The sequence below is a fragment of the Coffea arabica genome, chromosome 2c (assembly GCF_036785885.1).
Source record: "Coffea arabica cultivar ET-39 chromosome 2c, Coffea Arabica ET-39 HiFi, whole genome shotgun sequence".
NCBI classification, from domain to species: Eukaryota; Viridiplantae; Streptophyta; class Magnoliopsida; order Gentianales; family Rubiaceae; genus Coffea; species Coffea arabica.
In genome coordinates, this window is record NC_092312.1 from 40,553,112 (window position 1) to 40,568,414 (window position 15,303).

Genomic DNA, 15,303 nt, shown 5'->3' on the forward strand with positions numbered 1-15,303 from the left:
AAATGACACGTTTCATCTCGCATTTCATAAAAATATTTTTTTGTCCCGTACATTTAAAATGAAACAAATTGGTCCCTCACATTTAAAAATTCAAACTTTTACATCCTAAAAATAAACTCTCAATTGTGAATCAAACTATCTAACAACCCGATTACAAATTTTAAGGGTAGAATTGATAGATCACTCACAAAAATATATTTCCAACAAATAAATTAAAGCAATTAAAAAATCTTAATTAAAACTCATTTGCTTCTTCAAATGAACGAAATAGTGCTAAAACTCTCAAGCACTAAACCCTTAGACATATTCCTCAGTTTTGTTGCACTAAGGGTGTAGTGCTTGAGAGCTATAATCCTCAGTTATGTTGCATTAAGGGTGCAGTGCTTGAGAGCTAAGGGTTTAGTGCTTGAGAGTTTTAGCACTATTTCGTTCTTTTGAAAAAGCAAATGGATTTTAATTAAGATTTTTTAATTGTTTTAATTTATTTGTTGGAAATATGTTTTTGCGAGTGATCTATCAATTCTACCCCCAAAATTTGTAATCGAGTTATTAGATTATTTGATTTACAATTGAGGGTTTATTTCTAGAATGTAAAAGCTTGGGTTTTTAAATGTGAAGGGCCAATTTGCTTCGTTTTAAATGTGAGGGACGAAAAGAATATTTTTACGAAATGTGAGGGATGAAACAAGTCATTTTCTCTTTTTTTATTTTTCTCTTTTTTATTTCTTTGTTGCAAGTATAAAATGTTGGGAAAAAAGTCTCAAATGGCCCTCCAACTTTTAACCAAATAAAGTTTTAGCCCTTCAACAATTATGAGGAAACTTTTGGCCTCCAATCTATGAATAGTGTAAATTGTTGACCCTTTTGTGAATTTCAGCTGTTATGAGTAACGAAAATGAGGGCATTCTTGTCCATGTAGAAATATTAATCGAGTAAACGGCAGTAAACTCAAACTCCTGCTAAAAAATAAAACCATTTTCTCTAATGAAATCTATAAAATCAAACTTCTCATCAACTTTAACAATGCTACCCAAATGCAACAAATCCTAAAACGCCTATTTAAAGGACAAAATTAAAAAATTAAGAAATTCCAAAGATTCCAAATTTTTACTGCCTAAAAGTCACTCTTTAACACAGATATATACAGAACTTATAAAACCAACAAATAAGTTTTTTGAATCTTACAAATGCAAATAAAATCAACATATTTACAAGGGAAAATGATCGGTTTCATTCTTTACATTTCACAAAAATATTGTTTTCGTCCCTCACTTTTAAAACGAAACAATTTCGTTCTTGACATTTAAAAACTGAAATTCTTGCATCCCTGACCCAAATTTCAATCTGAATCAAACCACCAATCAACCTGATTAGAAATTTTATGGGTGTAATTGGTAGATCACTTGGTTAATTCAACATGACATTCATGTAAAATTTAATGAACCCAAAAATAAATAATAAATAATTATAACATAAAAAAGAAAGATTAATCTTTCCTACATTATCATTGTATACACTGACAGTTTTATATACCGCCATATCATTTCAATTTAAATTTAACACCAAATTTTATATTTATGATACGCATCTAGATTCGCAAGCGGATATACTAACGGTGTATGAAAATATTTACCCAAAAAAAATTCTACTATTCCAAGACAAAGAATGGTCTTTCATGTTATAATTTATATTTTTTTGGTTTAATAAATGTCATGTGAATATGATGAAATTGACCGAGTGATCTATCAATTCTATTTTCGAAATTTATTATTGGGTTATTGAATGGTTTGATTCAGATTGAAAATTAGCTTCAGGGATATAATAGGTTTAATTTTTAAATGTCAGGGACGAATTTGCTTCATTTTAAAAGTGAGGAACGAAAAGAATATTTTTGCGAAATGTGAAAGATGAAACATGTCATTTTCCCTATTTACAATCATTAATTTTTTATACCATATGAAACTCTTTAGCGGTGACCCCTGGAAGGTAAAAGTAGTAAGCATTGTGGCTTCAAAGCAAAAGAAGAACAATAGCTGATGGGTCCGATGACATCCATAGTGGGTTTCCCAAATCCAATGATTCTTTGATATTCTTTCCATTATCTTGATTGGAATCCTTCACTTTCTCAAGAAACTCATCCTTCATCTTTTTCCTTTCTTAAGAAACCCATCCTTGATAGAAGCATGATACAAAAGATGAGAAAGGAGAAAAGCAAGCATAGAGAAGAAATCATGAATTGCAAAGATCCATCGCCAACTCCTCTCTCCATTGCTGAATATTTGTCTTATTACTATCTCTCTCTCACTCAATTTCACATGGAGAAAAGTGCATATTGGAGGAGGTACATAAGGTTTGGTTTCAGATCCACTGAATTGTGTGAAAACATTAAAAAGAGAATGGGAAAAATGGGATTTTTGGGATTTTTTCTTGTGTATATTTGTGAGTTAATGTCCATTTTGGTTGAGATGTCCATTGATACTTTGGATATTCGATTAATATTCCTGAACGGACAAAAATGTCCTCATTTTAGTCACACATAAACGGCTGGAATTCACAGAAGGACCAGCAATTTACACTATTAATAGATCGGGGGCCAAAAATTTACTCCTAATTATTGAAGTGCTAAAATCTTATGTAGTTAAAAATTCGAGAGCCATTGGGACTTTTTACCCTAACATGTAATTGGCATCTGCTATGTCTCATGGGGGTAGGAGATGGGATGTCAAAGGGATGCCAAATTGATGCTTATTGAGAGATTTTTAAAACTTTTTGTTTGCCAAAATACTTCGATCTGTGGAATGATTCCACAATAACATAGGCCTACCCTAATGTTGGGTTAATTCCACTTTGCCCCCTCAAACTAATTAATAGGATTTTTGCTTTTGTTGCTAATTTGAATATTATAGTGATTAATGGAATAAAAAAGAAGAAGAATGAAAATTGACGACTGAGGAAGATGATGGCAACATCGAAATTACAAGGAACATGGAGATGCAAATGGAAACGGTGATTACCTCTAACTGACTCACTAATATGGGTTTTGATTGTTAATGAGTAAATCTTTCTTACACTGATGATGTATACACTATCATCATTAGATTCATTTGTGTAAAAGTTTCTTACACTGATGATGTATACACTAATAGGGTTGGGTTGGGTGGTACGGGGGGAGGGAGTGTAAGCAAGAGATCTCGGGTTCGAGTCCTTCCGCTTACAAAAAAAAAAAAAGAATTTCAAATTCAAATTTTAGATAATTGTCATTCATCCAACGCTGATAGTGTATACACTATCGGTGTAGGAAAGATTAATCCTTATTTAATTGTATTAAACAATTAATTTTAGAAAACAAGAGTAGAAGGGAGAATTCATTAAATTTGTGTTTTGACCCGAGGAAAGAGCTAGGGTTGCACCATGGGTTTCCAAATGAAACAAACAATGATGAATCATTTTTTTATTTGTTTGTTAAATGTTTAGGGTGAAATTACGGCTCCGTTTGGATTAGCTGTTTTTGGGGTCGTTTTTCAAAAACAGCACTGTAACATTTCGTTTTTGAAATACAAGTCCGTTTGGATTAGTTGTTTTTGGGGTTGTTTTTCAAAAACTCTATGAAAAACTTACTGTAGATGTTTTTTGGATTATTTTTAGAGATATTTTTAAAACATATTTTTGGGTATTTTTATTATTTATAATTTTTATATTTTTGTTTTTATATATATTTATGCATTTATAATACATTTATAAATATACATAATATAAAATCATAATTTTATATAAAATTTTTTATAATAAAAATCATAATTTTATGTATTTATATAAAATTATATAAATGAATTATAAATGTAATATATTATATATAATACATAATATAAATATATTTATAAATGTATAAGTGCATATTATTGTAAATGTATAAATTATAAATGAATATTATATAAATGTATAAATTATAATTTTATTAATATATATTAATATTATGTATAAATGTATTAATATAATTAATATAAATGTACAAATGTATTAGTATTATGTATAAATGTAAAATTAATATTATGTATATTAACATAAATGTATAAATGTATTATATTACATATAATACATAATATAAATGTATATTTATAATATACATTTATATATTATGTATAAATGTACATTTATATAAATGTATAATATATATTATATTAGATATAATTTATATAATATATAATATTCATATAAACATATTATAAATATATAAAAATATTTTTCAAATAAAATAAAATATTTATAATATGTATAAATAAATATATAAATATTTAATATTAATTATAAATATTATATTATTATAAATATGGTGTTTATATAATATTTCAATTTGTAATATTTATTGTATAGTTCATTATATAAATATTTATATAATATATAATATATAATTTTCAATTTGTATAATATACAAAATATTGTATGTATATAATATAATATATTATACATAATATACATTATTACATTATTACATATTATGTATATTATATATTATACATAACATTATTATACATTATTATACACAATAATGTACATAATAATATTATACATTAATAATGTATATATTATAAAATAATGTACATAGAACTATTCGAACTGAAGTAAAGAGGTGTAATTTTTTATTTTTTTTCATTGTCTTAAGATTTTAAGATGTATTAGATATTTATTCAATTTAGTTTATTAGTTTGGATGGATTTGGAGGTTGTTATTCTTCATTTGAAGTTATTGGTTGGATTGTATGTGTTTGAGTTTTCAAAGTTGGTTTTACTTTGTGGGTATGACATGTAGGAAATGTGTAGAAAAAAGAAAAATACTAAAGTGCTTGTACTTTCTGATATTCAAAGTTATATATATTTATGATATCATGATGATGTCATTCGAATTTTAAACTAGTCCAACCTCAATCGAATCCATTTTCAAAACATAGAATAAAATGCCCATCTAATAACTTTGGGGGAATAAGTGTAACTGAGAATGAAATTAAACTTTTCAAAACATAGAATAAAGTACCCATCTAATAACTATAGGGTTCATTTGATTCATAGGATGACATAAGATTAGATTAATCATCTCATATCATGTCATATTTGGTCACATTTTACATAAGTGATGATGCATCCCAATTAATCGAATTAATCTCCTATTCATGGAATAAAATCATCCCATAGGGAGGTGGTATCAATCAATTCCATGATGACTAAGAGATAGGATGATGAAATTGCAAACTAATTTATTCTTACAAATAATATAAATGCATACTCTCATAATTATATAACATTACCCTCACAATAATATAACACAAATGGACTAATTTGCCCCTATTAATTGATTTAAATTTTTTGACTAATTTGCCCATAATGCTGACATAACAATATTTGGGCGAATTTGCCCTTGCGAATGGTACAAATGCTTACGGAATATTATATAAACGTTGTGAGGACTCGTAATTTTCTTAATTTCTAAGTTTTAATTTCTTTTAATTACACGTTTTTCCACCTTTTCTTTATTCGAAAAATTGTGCAAATAAATTTTATGAGTAAATATAGTTTTTAAATAATTTTTCTAGTATCGGTTATTTTTTGAGAAATTAAGAGCGTATATCGGATGTGGGACCCGCTAGTGCGAAAAGTTCGGAAAAATTCGGTCAACTAGGTTAAGTTTTGGATACTGGAATTAATTGACCGGATGTTAAGAGATAATTAGAGATTGCTATTTGGATTGGTGTGAGAGGGAACAAAGAGATAGAGATGCATTAAAGGGTGACAAGTGTCACCATAGGATTTATTCTTAAGTAAGACCACTATTCACCTTTTTCTATTTGATCAAATAAATCACAAAAATTACCAAAAATCCTCTTCATTCTTAGCTATTGTGGCCAGCTCTCTCTCTCTCTCTCTAAGCAAAAGAAAGAAAACTCTCCAAGTTTTGCTCCAATCTACCAAATCAATCATTGAATCTTGTTTTTGCTCCATAGAAACACTTAAGGGAGTGTTTGTGAGGAGTTTAGTGGAGTTATTTGGAAAGCTAAGAGGATTAGTTGCTCCCTCCCTTGTGTTGCTAAGGCAAGTTGAAAAAGACCCCTCTCCTCCCTCTAATGATGTTTAATCCATGATTAGTGGTAGTATAAGATGCAATTTTATGGTTTATATCTTGATTTTTGGTTGAATTGGTGAAATTTTGTAATTATTGGGGATTTTTCTATTTTCATATGGATATGATTATGTGATTATGTATGATGATTGGAAATGGTATTTAAGGAAGCTAGAAGGTGGAAAACGTGGTTAATTGCAAGCAATTTCTGTTTTAGAAAGAAAATTGGAAAGTACGGTTTCTTTGAATTACATTCTTCCTAGTTTTGTAGCTCATAGTTAGAGACTGAATTGGCCTTGGGTTAAAACATAAAAGTTGTAGGGAATGATATTTTAGAGGAGCCTACAAAATTTCAGGTCAATCGGAGTAGCGTAGCTTAAGAAAAGATGGAATTACCCTTGCTGCCCTGGTTTTACCCGAATTTGGGAATTGCTTCTGTGATGGGTTATTTTGGTTGGGAATGCTTTGGAATTGGTTGTTGAGGTCTTCTGATGTATTGTAGCCCTGTTTCTTAGCTTTTGGATGGCTTTGGAATTACTGGATTTGGACTTAGATAGGCTGACTTATGATGTTTGAACCAGAATGCGCTCTGTGAATCTGTTTTTTCGGTTCTGGTGTAGTATCTTGCATTTTTGACCGGGTTACACTCAAAACTGGGCTGAGTGACCTTCTGAAATATTGTAACCCTATCTCTTAGCTTCGAAACGGTGGGTCTTGCACCTTCATCTGATAATCGTAGTGCCATTGGTACCAAAACCGTAAAATGACGTCAAAAACTGTTTTTTTCGGGTTAACACTTAACTACATTTCCGGATTTTTCTAGTTTCCTCTAATGCTTATGGAACTCTATTTTGGTGGTATCTGGAATTGGTTTATGACTTGTAAGCGAGTCTTATTGTGTTTATTTGAATAGTTTTAGGGCTTGACTTTCGTTTTCGGTCATTTTCCTAGCTAAATTTTGTACTTGAATGACTTTAAACTTAGTGAACGGCTTTTGGAAATGAGATTATTTTTGTATGAGATATTGGGACTGATTTGAGGAAATAATGAAGCCATTAATGGCTGAAAAATAGGTAAACACAAGGGACTTGCTGTCGAAATTTTACTTGAAGGCTAGTTGGATTTAATTGTGACTTGAGCGAAGGGTTTTAAGGTCGTTCATGTTTTTGATACCAACCGCTAGCTTTTTCTCCAATTTCATTGTTATTTCTTTGCACTGGTAGCTAATGTGATCAGGCACATAACTTATAGTTAAGTCTTAGTTATGCATTTCGTATACTGGATTCGTGAAAGTGGGAACCATAATTGTTTCACTTTGGTTATTTTAGGGTTTCTTGGTGACTAAAGCCCAAACTTTTGAGGTATCTGTACTGACACCGGTGAGTGTTTCACTACCTGCTACCTGTTATGCGAAATATCTGAATATCTGAAATACTTGATTTATGACTGTTGGAGCCAAATACTGTTTTGATAAAATGGAGGCGAGGGTGTATTTTATCACACTCGTTCTCTTGTCTGTTCATATGCCAATCTTGAGTGCGTATCGGAATCTGCTATCTGTATCTGTTCTGACGTCGTTTGGAAACTTGTATCCAACGACCTTTCTGTGACCTCTGAACTCAACACCTGTGGCCAGTTACTCGAGTCGGGCCGGCAAGGGTCTGGTCGATTAGATAACGAACTACGGTAGTCTGTTTTGGGATCTTTGGGTATTGAGACCCTTGATTCTGGTATACTCGAGTATTACCATTTCTGATCTGATTGGATTTCGGGCCCGGTAGGGGTATGTGAGGTGGAAGGAATCGGAGAAAGTGGAGTCTACGGTATTGGTTACTCCTTTAGCGTTGACGGGGTGTCAACTATTATTTCGATCAAGTTTCGGTGACGCGAATGGGAATTTGGCTCCTGAGAGCCACCTGTATCCTTCCTATTTGAATCATTGGTTCCTTTACTTTACCTCTGGCATATGTACCTGATTTGTTAAATGTGAAATGCCATGATTTTACTACTATGTGTCTGGTACCTCATTGAGCGCAAGCTCACCCCTTTCTGTTCCTTTTGTTTTCCTTACAGGAAAATAAATACTTTTGGACCGGATTTGATAGTTGGTTGCTGAATTGAGCTAGATGGACAGATCTTTTGTATAGCTCCTTGATTGAAACCCTAGATGTACTTTTGGATCCGTTTCTCTTTTAATTTGGCAAACCGTATGTGAGGACCCGTAATTTTCTTAATTTCTAGGGTTTTAATTTCTTTTAATTACACGTTTTTCCACCTTTTCTTTATTCAAAAAAATTGTGCAAATAAATTTTATGAGTAAATATAGTTTTTTAAATGATTTTTCTAGTATCGGTTAGTTTTTGAGAAATTATGAGCGTATATCGGATGTGGGACCCGCTAGTGCGAAAAATTCGGAAAATTTCGGCCAACTAGGTTAAGTTTTGTATACTGGGTTTAATTTATCAGGTGTTAAGAGATAATTAGATGATACCTAGATGGACTATCATTGGAGAGACAAAAGGATAGAGTTGCATTAAAAAGGGTGACAAGTGTCACCTTCCTATTCAACCTTGACTTTGACCATTATTTCTTACCTTTACTAATACTCAATTTCGACCCAAAAAGCACCTAAATTTCTACAAGCTTGGCCGACCCTCTCTCTCTCTCAAGAAAGAAAGAAAACTCTTCAAGTTTTAGCTCCAATCTTGCTCAAGTTGAACCATCCAACCATTTAATCTTGCAATTACTCCATAAAACCCCCCCACTTAGTGATTGTGAAGTGATTGGTGAAGTTATTTGGAAAGCTAAGAGGACTAGTAGCTCTCTCTCTCTTGTTTCTAAGGTGAGTTGTGAAGAACCACCCTCCTCCCTTAATTGATGCTTAAATCATGATTAGTGGTGGTATGAGATGCAATATTATGGATTATTTCTTGATTTGTGGTTGAAGTGATGAAGTTTTATTATTTTTGGGAATTTTTCTGTTTTAATACGAACATGATTGTGTGGCTATCTATGATGATTGAAAATGGTATATAATGACTCTAGGAGGTGGAAAAAGTGATTAATTGCAACCAATTTCTGGTTTGGAAGAAATTTCAGAAAATTAGGGTTCTTGAGGGAGCATTCTGTCCGAATTTTTAGCTCCTAGTTAGAGGCTGAATTGGTCTTAGCTTAAAACATGAAAGTTGTAGGGAATGATATTTTAGAGGTGCTTACAAAATTTCAGGTCAATCGGAGTAGTGTAGAATGAGAAAAGTCAAAATTACTATTGCTGTTCTGGTTTTACCCGAATGTAAGAATTGCGCCTGTAATTGGTTGTTTTGGCTGGAATTGCTTCCGAATTGGTTGTTGAGGCCTTCTGATGAAATTTAGCCCTGTTTCTTAGCTTTCAGCTGGTTTTGGAATTTCAGTATTTGGACTTGGAGAGCCTGAGTTATGATGTTTCCGCTAGAATACGTTTTGGTGAATCTGTTTTACATTTTTGATGTAGTATCTTGCATTTTTGACCTGTTTGCACTCAAAACTGGGTTGAGTGACCTTCTGTGATGTTGTAGCCCTATCTCTTAGCTTCGAAACGGTGGGTCTTGCACCCTCATCCGATAATCATAGTGCCTTTGGTGTCATTACCGCAAAATGAGGTCAAAAACTATTTTTTTTCAGGGCTAAAGCTAATTCCATTTCCGGATTTTTCTGGTTTTCTCTAATGCTTATGTATACTTATGGAACCCTATTGTGATCGTGTTGGCATTGGTTTATGACTTGTAATCGAGTCTTCTTGTGCTTATTGGAATATTTTAGGGCTTGACTTTTATTTCCGGTCATTTTCCTAGCTAACTTTTGTACTTGGATAACCTTGAGCCTATTGAACGGCTGTGGTGATGAATGTATATTGAGTATGACTTTGGGAGTTGATTGAGGAAAATAATGAAGCCGTGAGGGCTGGAAAAGTAAGAAATTTAGGGGAAGTGCTGTCCAATTTTTCTAGGCCGATTGGTTCCTTTAAGTTTGAATTGGCTTGTGATAGAAATAAAGGGCTTTTGGATTGTTGAACCTAGGTCTTCATGTTACCTTTTTGTTCCCAAAAATCATGTTTTGTACCCTTGCATTAGCAATTATTTGGCGAGGCATACGACTAGTAGTCGAGGCTCACATGTGCATTTTGTTTACTCGATTCTGGATGTGAAACCTTCAATTGGTTTACTTTGATTATTTTAAGGTTTCTTGGCGATTAAAACCAATCCCAAGTGAAAACTTTTGAGGCATCTGTACTTGAACCGATGAGTGTACCACTCCCCTCCATTGTTGTTTAACTTGATTTCTGCTCTACAATCTGTTTAATTTGTTTGAAACATGGGTGTACTTTATCACACTCGTTCTCTTGTCGGTTCATATGCCAATTTTGGTGTCAATCTGAATCTGTATCTGATATCTGTATCTGTATCTGTATCTATTCGGACGTCGTTTGGAAACTTGTAACCAACGACCTTTCTGTGACCTATGAGCTCAAATCCTGTGGCTAAGTTATTCGAGTCGGGCCGGCAAGGGTCTGGACGATTAGATAACGAACCACGGTAGTCTGTTTTGGGATCTTTGGGTATTGAGACCCTTGATTCCGGGTATACTCGAGTATTACCATTTCTGTTTCTGATGAGGTGAGCGGGCCCGATTAAGGGGTGTTTGGTGGACGAAATTTGGTGTAAAGTGGGGTCTACGGACGCGTTGGTTTTATATACGTTGACGGAGAGTCAACCGGCTTGGATCAAGTACTGCACTGGAAAGCTGGCTCCTGAGAGCCACCTGTGACGCCCCAAGGCAGAAGAAAAGGGAAAAATTTCTGGTGAATAGTATTTTGTGGAGAATCCGGCCAGAAGCCGTGCAAATTCCCTTATATTTTTCTTAAAAATTCCCTTTTCTTTGACAAATACCACTTTATAATGGCCCTACTACTCAATCACCCCACAATAAGTGCCAATGAACCTAGAAAGTAGGGTTTCACTCTTCGGTTTCAAGATTGGAGCAAATTAGGATTTTCGTGATTTTTCGCCGGATGAATTTTCAGTACGGAGCAAGGATCAAATTTGGTGATTAAAAGTGACTTTTAAGTGAGGAATAATATGTGAATAGCAACAATATAAGGTTAGTGAATGGGAAGTAAAAACCCTAGTACGGGTGTTTTTAAGAAAAACGGCGCGAACCGGCGGGTCCCGCGCACTACTGGTTGAACGCACCATTTGACCACCACTTTCTTACCCTACAAGCTCATTGATATTTGAGCAAAATATCTTTTTAAATTACAGTTAAGTCTGACCGAAATTGGTGGCTAGAATAACAAGGAAAAGAAAGAGAAAAAAAGAAAGGTGGTGGTGGCGACAAGTGTCGCCACCTAAGAGCATCTTGACCAAGACACTTTGCCTTCTTACTTAACCAATTTTCTGCACTTTCTCCTTCATTTTTCCAGTAGCTGCCGACCAAAAGAGAGAGAGAAAGTGAGAGCAAGAAAACAATTCCATCTTCTTGATTTGCTTCAACTAAGTGAGGAATTCCAATTCCAAACCGATTAAAGGGTAGGTTGTGAGTTGGAAAGCTTGAGGAACCAAGAAATTTCAAAGGGAGTGAACTATCACTCATCCAAGCTTTGCTTTTGAGGTATAAACATCTGATCATGATCCTTGTTGTTTTAAATCTTGCTTTAAGATGTTTTTTTTTAGCTTAAGTTTTGGCTTGATTTCATGATTATGCAAGTGGTTGTGATGAATTTTGGGATGAATAAGCAAGTTAGGGTTTCATAGTTTTCTGCCTAAACTTGTTGTATGGTTGCACATGTTGTAACTAAGGTTATAAAAGGGGCTTTGGTAGTGATTAGAACAAGAAAATTGAGAAAGTTCCATTAAATACCAAAAATTCTAGAATCTGGAAAATTTTCCCCATCTTTCTGTCCGGTTTTGTAGCCCTATGTTAGAGGCCTAATTGGCCATAGGTCAAAACATGAAAGTTGTAGAGAATAGTTTTTTATAGGTGCCTACAAAATTTTAGCTCAATCGGAGCAACGTAGCTTGTGAAAAGATGAAAATACCCTTGCTGTTCGAGGGTATAAACCAGAGTTCCGCGTGGACAGTTAGTCTGTTTGGGGATGATTATTCACTATAATCTGTTCTGTTTTAGTCCTTGACCAAAACATAAAAGTTTTAGTGCCCTGTCTTAGCTTTCAAACGCCTCAAAGAACACCTTAATCGGACCTTGGTAACCTGAGATATGACCATTCCAGTGCAGTGTGGTTAAATAGCCGACTAGTTGGGTTTTGGTTTTGTAAATTGAGGATTTGACTAGGTTGCATTGGAAACTGGACTAAGTGATCTTCATGAACATTGTAGCCCTGTGTCTTAGCTTCGAAACGGCATAAGTTTTGCCTCAATCCAATAAGCGTAGCCTCGGATGTGTTATTTCCGCAACCATACGTCAAATCTGTCTTTTGCTAGGTTACATTTCCACCCTTATTATCACTTTAATTTTTGTTCTTATGTTGTGTTGAGCCTATGGAATGGCTAATGAACTGAAATTATATTGTGGATGATGTTGAGTTGGATTGTGTAAGGATTGAAGGCGAAATGGCTGGAAAATTTGGTAAACACAAAGGGCATGCTGCCCGAATTTACACTCGAGGACTAGGAAACTATACTTGTAACGTGAGTAAGGGTTAAGTGATTATCACTTGAACTAACGAGAACCTTGCTACTTTGTTATCAAGGGTTATATGTTAGGACTTGGCCGAACTTGTATCCTTGAGAAAAAGACATAGTGGCCAATGTAAACTTGTATTTCCTTGTACTTTCACTTCAAGTGTTGTTTCCAAGTATATATGCTACAAAAACCTTACGATTTGAAAAGCGAGCAAGTGTTTCACGAATGTTTTTTAAATGAATTTCAATTGGTTGATTCTTAATGAACGGAACGGTTAAATTTCGAATCTTACTCGTGTTTCAAAGTTCTCAAATTGGATTTTTATCGCAGATCTGGACTCCAAACCTGGAGTATAATTGAACGTGAATACTTGAAGCACTATATTTTGGGTGAGTGATCCCTCGACTGTTTCCAAAGTTGCTTTTGAACTAATTCTTGCATTTATTACTCCATTGCATATCATTTGGGGTTCGGGTGTGTGCCATGACATAATTTAGCTCCAATGAGTTCCTGGAAAGTCTTGTGCTTAGAACCAATGTCTCCACTACTGTTTACACATTCTTTGGAGCACGATGGCTCCTTACTTTTGTTTCACGGTTACCTGATCTAAACGAGCATTGGATATTTAAGTACAAGAACTTCATTGGTTCTCGTGAGCAATAAATGTATATTTGATCTCTGAATCATGACAGCATTGAAATACACTATTGTGAAATATATTTGCTTACTGATTTTACTGGTCACTCGCTGAGTTTCTAGCTCACCCCCTATTATCTTCTTCTCCCCACAGGGATCGAAGTAAAGGAGATCTTGTATTTGGATCTCTGTGTGGCTGGATGGCGTACATCTTGTATAGTTTAGATTTGGTTTTGGTTTATGTACTTTTGGGCCTGTATAAATATTTGGAATTGAATCGGATGTATATCTACATTCTACGCTTAGAACTAGTTTCCGGTTCGCTTATGATATGTAATTTTTTGGAGAATTGGATGTTATTTATGGTTCATGAATGTGTGTACATGATTCGAGTTCCATAGTAAGTGAGTCCTGGCGAGAGTTGGGCAGACGATCCGCCGAACCCTTTGGTACGTCTTAGGGGGAAGTAGGGTCGTCACACCACCTGTATCCTTCCTATTTGAGTTCTTGTGTTTACCTGTTTTACTTTATAGCGAGCATGTGTATCTGATTTATATAACGTGAAATGCCTGATTTTTCTGCTACATGTTTGGTACCTCATTGGGCGTAAGCTCACCCCCTCCTCGCTATCTTTGTTTTCCTTACAGGAACCTCTTTTAGAAATCATGATTTTGAGAAGCGAGTTGAGCTAGTTAGAAAATCTTTTGTTCTTTTGTATAGCTCCTCGAGAATGAGCAAACTCTAAATGTATTTCGTTTCACTGGTTCCATTTGAATTGTAAACCTAGCGACATGTATATATGAAAGCGTTTTCCCCATGTTTAAGCTTGGCAGTCTTCAATCGTTCATTTCTTTTGGGTCCTATCTCGCGTAATATCGGATTTGTGTGATTCGACTCCGTAGTCCTGGCGAGAGTTGGGTAGGCGGTCCGCTGAATCCTTTGGTTCACTTTAGGGGAAGGTGGGGCTGTCACAAGTGATATCAGAGCCGCTTCGCGTGGTCTCTGCGCGGAGTGAGTTTGGGGCCAAGTGGTGTTATGGTCCTGTATTTGGTGAAGGTGTCTAAAAGGGTTAAGTGCTCTTTTGAGCATAAGTTATGAACCGGGCATGTTATAAGTGTAAAAATCTTTATCATGAAATTTGAGGAAGATAGATCTGTATGTCGGGTAGGAATCCTTTATACGGATGATTTACGCTTGAGATCGGCCGGCTCGAGTTGTGAATTATCTTATTTGGGATTCTCGTGCCCGGCTACTAAATCAATGAGAGCCTAGGTTAGAAAGGACTTAGGCAAACTAGAAAGACGATTCTATGAAACTTCGTATGGTCTGTTCGGGTGTGGTTAAGCGTGATCAACTTTGATTAAGATATAGATGGTATTGTTGTCGTAGATTATGGACGAAGCCCTAGAGGAGGAAAAGCTCTTCGTGAGTTATTTTTGTACTCGTGACTTAGTCTGTCTATAGTACTTTCGGATGATCCCGCTACTTTCATGGATCTAATTGACTGTTACTGTGTGACTGGTTTGGTCCAGATGTGTGTATATATGCTTTTGATCTGTATGTACCTCATGCTTATAATTATCTTTAATATTATCTTTGCACCCCTAGATTGACTTAGATTAATAGAGGGCACACGTAGTGGCCGGGGACGTAGGCGCGGGCGTAGGCAACCCACGCCGGACAGGGGTGCTGGGGAAACCTCATCTGGACCTAATCCTGAACTGAGGGTTGATCCCAACGTGCAAATAGCCGCTGCTATGCAGCAAATGACCAACCTGCTGGCACAAGTGGTGCAACAACAAGGCCAAAACCCAAACCCTAATCCTGGAAACCATGGCAATCATGTCGAAAGTGACGATAGGGCACTTGAGAGGTTCCAGA